Below are 8,666 nucleotides of genomic sequence, written 5' to 3'. Positions count from 1 at the left end.
ATCGCGCAGCTCACACATCCAGGAGAAAAGAAACTTGTCAACGCTGCCCCATGACTTTTATTAATAACAGTTTAAACATTATTTGTTTTCCAGCAACGAGAGGATAAAATCGCTAATTTTTTAAGTAATCTCACTCTAAAAAGAGAAACGCACAGACACGCATACACGCATTTTGCAAACATTTCTTTGAGTAACATGACTGTAAATATGAACTCACGATTGAATGTAACAAAACAAATGATTACTTTTCGTTAAAATCTTTATTAATGCCAAAAATGATTACATTTATGTGTCTTTTTGTTTGCTCGGGCAGCCATGTTGCCCCTGAAGCCAGTTTACGCTGAGATAATTCATACCCCTTCATTTGAAGTGTGTCCCGAAAAATCGTCGTTTGAAGGGCTGTCTGGCCCTTCCCCTTATCCCTACCCCTCCCCCTCCAACCAAAAGAGAATTAAGACACCCCTACCCCTTCATGTGAACGCGCGAAACGGAGGGGTAGGGGAAAGGGGAAGGGCTAAGGGGTAGAATTGGGATTGGGCCTAAACTTCAATAATATTAGTTATAAAGCCTAAACTGCACTTTCTGTTGCAAAATAAAGTGCTGGATGAATAAGAATGACAGTTCTATGCAGAAAGATCTGCAATAAAGTGCACTATTAATGACTATAATACATGAATGTTTTGATATGTAGTGCCTACTCAGACCCAGTTCTCCATTCCTCGGGTCACAAGCATCTTCAAGGACAATATGATTCAAAAGTGTTAATGCTGGAGTGTTCTTGTGTGTTTGGTCTGAACTCATCTTGTGTCTGGATGAATCATCTGTTTAATGAGCACTGACTTGTAGTAAACATCTACGCAAAAACATTTTTATTTTTTCTCTCATGGTCCTTAAAGTAGCCATGAGCAGAAGGCTAGCATTGCACATGTTTTTTTTTAATCAAGTGTGCTCTCCCTGACTTGAAGATACAAAACTGCTTCCTAAAAGGCCTTGATAAGCCCATTTATTCCAAACATCTCCGTACTGTGCTCCTTCGACCTGAAACGTGAGATTTTCTCCCCGTGGGCGGCCATGTTTAAGGATAGCTAAACTGTCACTCTCACTTCCATCGCGACGCTGCCTGCAGACATGCAGCCTGATCCTGAGCGGCAAACTTCATCCTTTATCTGTTCATTTCGCCTCTTGGCTCATCCCTGTCCCTGAATTCCAGCTCCTGCTGCTGTGCTATTTATCTCATATTCCCCCTTGGCCTGAAATGAAAACAGTTTCTAAAAGATCTCAAGCTGCAGCATTTAAATGTTTTGCAAAATAAGAATGTGGGCAGCTATATATTCCTATGTGACACTGCTTGTTTATGCACATGTGGATAGGGATGAATCTGCTTCACTGGGATGAACTTAAATGCAGTTCATCTGATTGATTAATACTGGATGGGTGTGTGAATGAATACTCCAGAGTTTGTTTTACACCCAAAAATGCACTTTTATTTCACAAAAATGCCGATTACTGTGCAAAATTCATGGTAAAGCTGAACAACAAGATAAACTGTTTTTATTGGAGGCCAGTAAAAAAATGGTCTTTTGATAAATATTTCATTGCATGTATGGTTGTACACCAGATGTCTGTTCATCTCTTCCAATTTTCTTTTCTCACATTCACTCAGCTGTTAGAGATGTAACTGCTGCCTGGCAGTTATGCAACTGCAGATGCTTGTGACAACATCATATAAATGGCCTTGAATGCAAAAATCACACAGAAGAGACACGTGCTTTGGTACAGGTGGCCTGACATTACTGCTCTCACACGTGCAGAAGTGTACAAGTACACACTAAGCACACAAAATATACCGGACAAACTCACAGGCCCACACTAGCAGGAACAGTACACGAAAATAACAGGAAATGACTGGAAGAAAAAGCTAAACTGGATGGATGGATGGATGGATGGATGGATGGATGGATGGATGGATGGATGGTAAAAGTGCAAATAAAAATCCAAATAAATACATTTCAGTCTACTGCATACTATATGGTGAGGAAGAGCTCTCAAATCAAAGCCTGCTTCTCTAGTCAGTCCGTTTCACTCAAAAATATATACTGAGGTTGGTCACAACTTTATGTGGTTCACGTGGACTTTAAATATATAAACACATTTATTTTAACTAATATAAAATATATAAGTATTATATTTAATACTTTATTATTAATATTTTTTTTTTTATAGTTTTGTAGACATTTTTTTCTACTAAAATTAGTGCAGAAAGTGCTATGATTATGCTTTTTGTGGATGGAAGGCTGACCATGTCATATCTTACAGATCAGACAGCAGAATCACCAGATGTTATAGTCTCCCACCTCCAAAATCCTTATAACCCATGGCTGTAACTAAAAACAGTTTGTTACTCCGATAAATCACCCCAGTGCCCTGAGAAACAACATCCAGAATCTACTGTCACATCTGTCGCTCCCATGTTCCCTTAGTTTCCTCTCTTTTCTGAGTGAACAGATGATTCTGTCAAGCAGATGTCTGTGTCACTAACTCATCTCTCAGTTGTTCCTCGTCCCCCCCGCAGCAAGCATCTATTTTCCAGGTAAAGCCAGTTTATGCTCTGTAGCCCATGCAAGACCCTTTAAGCCACCCAGTGGGGCAGCTTATTTCTAACCCACGCACAGCACAGTTCTAGCAGCACACTGTCAATCAAAGCACACTAACCCTGCCCCGCTAGGCCAGAGTTATCCTCCGTTCAAGGGCACAGGGAGCCGGTTGCCACAACAACAGTACCTCAGCAACCACCACAGCGCAAGAGAGCCCAACTCTCCCCGGTCTATTGTGATGTCTTAATAGCTTGTCATGAGAATCATTTCTGAGCACGAGTCAAGCGGCACACAAGCACAGAAATGAATTAAATGAAATGTTTATCAAATATAGTTTGAAAGGATTTCATATAGTCATCACTCAGATCAGAAAGTGTTTGCTCATCCTGGAAAAAAAATAAACTCATTAGGAAAGACTGATGATGCTGTTACGACCGATGCCTCTGCATTTCAAAGAGAGAGCACGAAACAATCTCTCCGAACGCTAATCGACAACAGGTGGCATATAGTTTTTCATCAGCAGTAAATTTAAAAAAAAAAAAAACATTCTGAAAGGGGCTGTTGTAACCTTTAGAAATGATAATGGGGTTGGCAAATATGACAGCATGCTGTGGATACTCTGGATGCAGTTATTTTCCACAGGATTTAAAGGGGTCCTATTATGCTTTTTCACTTTTTCAACTAGGTAGTCTGTAATGTTGCTGTTTGAGCATAAAAAAGTTCTGCAAAGTTACAAAGTTCAAAGGTCCACTTCAAAAGGAGATATTTTATTTAACAGAAATCACTTTTCAAAAACTACAACGAACGACTCGTTTGGACTACAATGCATATTTTCCGGGATTTGTGATGTCACAAATATCGACGAATAGGATGAGACCTGGTTGAGCTGCACTAGAGAAGGCAACGAGAGTTATCACTATGTCGGAGACACGCTAGCTTTCCCAAGGCAAACGAACTTAGAGTGGTTACAATCATCCGGGTTTAAATCACGCTCAAATTGATTTGATATTGACGCAATATTTACACTGAAGCTCGCAGGCGGCTATGGTAAGGGGCGTGACATTTCCCGACAAGGCGCCGAGTGCTGCCAATCACAACACACACTGGCCCAGCTAACCAATCACAGCACATTTCATATTTCAGAAGGCGGGCCTTCATTTGATACAGGAACTATTTGAGCCGTTCATGCCAGACTGGGGAGAGAGGTGTTGTAATAATGTAAAATATGTGAAAAATAATGTGTTTTTCGAACAACCTAGTATGAGAGCCTGTTCTAGTACACCCCCAAAACAAAATCAAGACTTTGTAAAAGAGCATAATAGGACCCCTTTAAGTCTTAAATGTGAAAAATGCTGAGATTTTTTAAGTATGTTATATTGATTCTGATGTGTACTACTTTATTACATTTGGCTATTGCATTTAGAAGATGAAAGGAGCAGGCCATAGCAACTAGAGTTGCAAAATTCCAGGAATGTTCAAGGCTGCAAACCTTCCATGGGAATGGACAGTTTTGCCCCTTTGCAACCCTAATGGCAGCATTAGGCCACAGGCAGCATTAGGCCACAGGCAGTTGTGGCCTAATGGTTAGTGAGTCTGACTTGTAACCCGAAGGTTGCAGGTTCGAGTCTCAGGTCTGTCAGGGATTGTAGGTGGGTGGAGTGAATGACCAGTGCTCTCTCCACCTTCAATACCACGACTGAGGTGAGACCCTTGAGCAAGGCACAGAACCCCCAACTGCTCCCGGGCCTGCTCCGGGTGTGTGTGTGTGTGTGTGTGCGCACTTGGATGGGTTACATGCAGAGCACAAATTCCGAGTATGGGTCACCATACTTGGCCAAACGTCACTTCACACACTTTGTGTACATGTGCAAGAAACGTAACTGTAGGTTTTGCCTAGAGGACCTGTGTACTGTCACTTTAAGAAAAAACTTGAAAATAAGGAAGTCAAAACATCTTTATGAAGGAATTAACTAAAATTCCATTAATCATGACAAATTATGTAAACTGGAAAATGCTGGTACAATATCCTCCTGGGACCAAGAAATGTTATATTCTATTCTATTTTATTTTATTTTATCTATTTATTTATTTGCGAAGTGTTTTTTTTTTTCATGTCGTTACATAGTTTAGAGCATAAGAAAAAAATGGAAAAATAACAGTTTTGAAAAATGATATTTTATTCATATGTTATGCTATGTCCTCTGTACAGGACCCAGGACTCAATTAAAAAAAAAAAAATACAATGACATGAATAGGCAAAAACAATGGATTTTTTTTTTTTTAAATCACCAATAAATTTTTAGGTTTCAGGATTTTTTTTTTTCATACCAAACTTTGTATAAAGATGATCAACTATGTCATGAAAGATTTAACAGAATGATCGGATATACCATTTTGCTTTACGCAATATGTGTGTAAAATGGCCATAAGAGGGTTTTCCCATTATATACAATGTATCTATACACTGAATCTAATTTGCATATCAATGTGTTCTTGGGGCATGTAAAACAATTTTCACTACTGTTCAAATGTTTGGCAGTACTTTTTTAGTGAAAACAATACTTGAATTCCACAAGGATGCATTAAATTGAGACTGGAGTAATGATGCTGAAAATTCAGCTTTACATTTGGAGAAATTAATTACCTTTTAAAATATATCAAAATATAAAACAGCAATTGCCATAACATTTCACAATATTACTGTTTTACTGTAGTTTTTCGTATGAGACTCTTTTACATTTAAATCTTAAATCTTACCACCCCAAAAATAGCATAGTTATTCGTTAAACATAAATGCATTGCATTGTAATGTATTGGGGGAAATCATATTTAAGATGCTTAAGACTGTAGAGAGATTTTATTACATCAATTCTCTCATTTTTGGATGATTTTTCTCTTTAGAATTCATGGGTATTGAAGTTCTTCACCTAAAATTAATCCATTAAATATGATTATTGCAAAATGAAATTACACAGGCTGATGGCATTGTATACAGGTCTGTTTTGAAAGGTTTACATACAACTGCTAAAAACCTCTTAAAAAGAAAGAGATTTTTATTTCAGTATACAATAAATATCCTTGCTAAAGCCACACAAACTTTCACACATTTCATTTTCTATTAAAGAGAAATAAAATAAAAACGTTGGACAATGACTTTATTTTGTGTGTGTGTGTGTGTGTCTGTGCTCGACCGACACATGTTATTTATCATAAATACAGTGCGCAAATGAGAGAATTAACTCTCTCAAGTGTACAGTGAAGCCTTGAAACCACGATTAAAACTAGTAAACTATGAACCGTGTGAAAAATGAAACGAGTCCAGTGTGGAACAAGAACAATCTCAAATGTGCAAACTTTATTATATGTACCTGCTGCTCTTCATCTTGTAGACAGATGTGCATCATGCACATATGCTGTTTGGAACCATAATATACTAAAACAGAAGAGATTTTGATTACTTGCACGTCTTGTCTGTAGCCCTGCAGAGGATCCACACTCCTGAACCCATCTCAGGTCACTTTCTGCTGTGATCGAGCAATAAATCACACACACACTCACTCACAGAAGAGTTATGAATCTTTCTGATCCCTCTCCAACAGGTCAGTTTATAATGAGAAGTTTATGAGTGTACTGGAGAGAGAGAGAGAGACGGAGGGAGCGAGAGGAAGACGGGTGGAAACACAGAGATGTGCTCACGCACGCCTGGCGAGACAACAGGCAAGTTTAGAGCCAAAATGGCTGCATTCATTATTCATAGAGCCTGGAGAACAGGCCTTTGCAATATTTATCTGTGATATTGACTTGACTGTGAGTGACTGCCAGCGTACTCACCCAGTCACACAGTGAGATGAGATCACAACCCCACAGCTGAGACAGCCTGCTTCCCAAGGGCCAGATTCAATTAAAGCAACAAGACACACGCAAACACACATTCATGTGTTTAACAACAAACACACATTTCACACGGGTTTACACACGCACACAAAGGGTTGCAAATCTCACATGAGACGCATGAATGACCACAATACAAGAAAAACATTTCAGACACAAACACTAACACTGCAGACGTGCACGAGAGCGGCACTGAAGATCTGGATGAACCACCAATCAGACACGCGCCTCACCAGTTTTTTTCTTTCATCTATTTCTTAAGATACCGTATACTCAAATGTGCTACTAAACAATCAAACTTCGTGTCAAAGACCAATCCGAAACAGATCCCTCAGTGGCAGTGCCATCAGTTTTTATGAATTTATTGCAATCTTAAAAAGTTTTTGCTATGATTATATACAACCCTCTACATTGCGAGTAAATCACTCGCATATGCGACTAAATCTTACTCTGGGCGACTAAATGATGTCTAATATTAGCCAATGGCTAATAAATTCTCAGATTTTGCCTCTCTCTTCAGAAAAGAGCAGGTGAGGGCATGGAAAACAAAGAGAAGACGAGAGTAAGTGAGAGTTGAGATGCACTTTACTCTGCTGTTTTATGGCTGGGAGCCAGATATCGATGAGCTATGCAACGGCATACTCCTATAAGCCCCTCCAAACACACACGAGCTACCAAAGACTAGTTACGCTTGTCTATATTCTATTAGGAGAATTTAGCAAATTAAATGACAGATTTAAGCATTTGCCTCTCTGATGAAAAGCATATATTTATGAGTGCTCATTGCTGTTTTCAGATGCTTTTGCCCTTCTAAAAAAAAAAACAATAGAAACCATCACAGAAATTCTTATAGTTTACAAACATTACAACAAACATTACAAACCATCAACTTTTAACCATTATACCCATTAAAAATGGTTTCCTTTAGTTTGTTTTGGGACATATTCCATTAGGATAGCAGTTTTATCAAGCCACCAATAAAAGGCAACAAATTACCTGTAGACCCTCGGGGACCATTACAGTTTTCAATAAAACCAATACAATTCCCATTCTAACCATTACATTTTTTTTTTCTTCAGCAGGGTGGGCTTGAACTGGGGCAGTAATATGGTTTTGACAGTGAATAAGCATAGAAGATAATTTATTTTGCTGACTGGTTTCTCAAATTATGAAATTCCCCCGAAGTTGTTTTGAAATGTACTACTTATCCTTAAACTAACTTAATATCAAGCAGCCTACAGTTGAAACACCGTTTGAAAACACTGAGTTTCTCATTTTTTTGGTAAATATTTAATCAAATACACTTAAAAATGATTGTTAAGGCATTCTCCATCACATTTTAAACATCTTAATTCAAACTAGCAAACATGAGAACCTTTTGGGCCTGTTTGTTTGTTTACATTCATTTAAATTTAGTGATGTCAAAAGCAACTGTTTAAACTATATTGTTAACAAACTGTCATTAGAAACATTTAGGTTTGATCGTTGTTTTATCTACAAGATATTCCAGTGTTAGTAGTATATACACACTAAATCAAAACGAGAAGCACATACCTGTTTAATCAAGCCAGTTCCGGGAAATGTGTCGTGTCAAGTGTCGCATTACAACGGCAAAAGTGGGCAAATAAGAAATATAATGATGGATTCTCTTGTTTACTTGACATATCTTCATATTAACATAGCACTAAATTACATTCTGTCGATTAACGAGCATTCGCGGTTAAACGCTATACATTGTGTTTCATTCACCACCAGGGGGCGCTTTTGAGCAGTTATGACTAACGAAGAAGAACGATAAATTACATAAGAGACCCTGGCCTGGACCACAAAACTCCAGTCACGAGGGTCAATTTTTCGAAATTGAGATTTATACATCATCTGAAAGCTGAATAAACAAGTATTCCAGTTGATGTATAATTTGTTAGGATAGGACAATATTTGGCTGAGCTACAACTATTTGAACATCTAGAATCTGAGGGTGCAAAAAAATTAAGTTTTAATATATTAAGAGTAGGAAATTTACAAAATATCTTCATGGAACATGATCTTTACTTAAAGTCCCCATCCATGATTCCACACTCAGTCACAGCATCATCAAACTACACTTTTGTCTCTTTGTTTATTTTGAATACGCGCCCTCTAGTGGCGAAAATTACATATTGTGTCTTTAATATCCTAATG

The 8,666-nt window shown here is 38.1% G+C and overlaps 1 long non-coding RNA gene across 1 annotated transcript in view; it reads right to left on the bottom strand.

The window, feature by feature from the left end:
• The window catches only part of LOC107687341 (uncharacterized), a 61,544-nt gene extending 53,308 nt beyond the window's left edge, over positions 1–8,236 (bottom strand). The window contains exon 1 of the long non-coding RNA XR_001634123.1: positions 8,040–8,236. This is a non-coding gene — a long non-coding RNA (uncharacterized LOC107687341). The remainder of the gene's footprint in view (positions 1–8,039) is intronic.
• Between the last annotated feature and the right edge of the window lie 430 nt (positions 8,237–8,666).

The sequence above is a fragment of the Sinocyclocheilus anshuiensis genome, unplaced genomic scaffold (genome assembly GCF_001515605.1).
Source record: "Sinocyclocheilus anshuiensis isolate Anshui unplaced genomic scaffold, SAMN03320099.WGS_v1.1 scaffold1661, whole genome shotgun sequence".
Classification (NCBI taxonomy): Eukaryota; Metazoa; Chordata; class Actinopteri; order Cypriniformes; family Cyprinidae; genus Sinocyclocheilus; species Sinocyclocheilus anshuiensis.
This window is presented reverse-complemented; position numbering and strand designations above follow the sequence as displayed.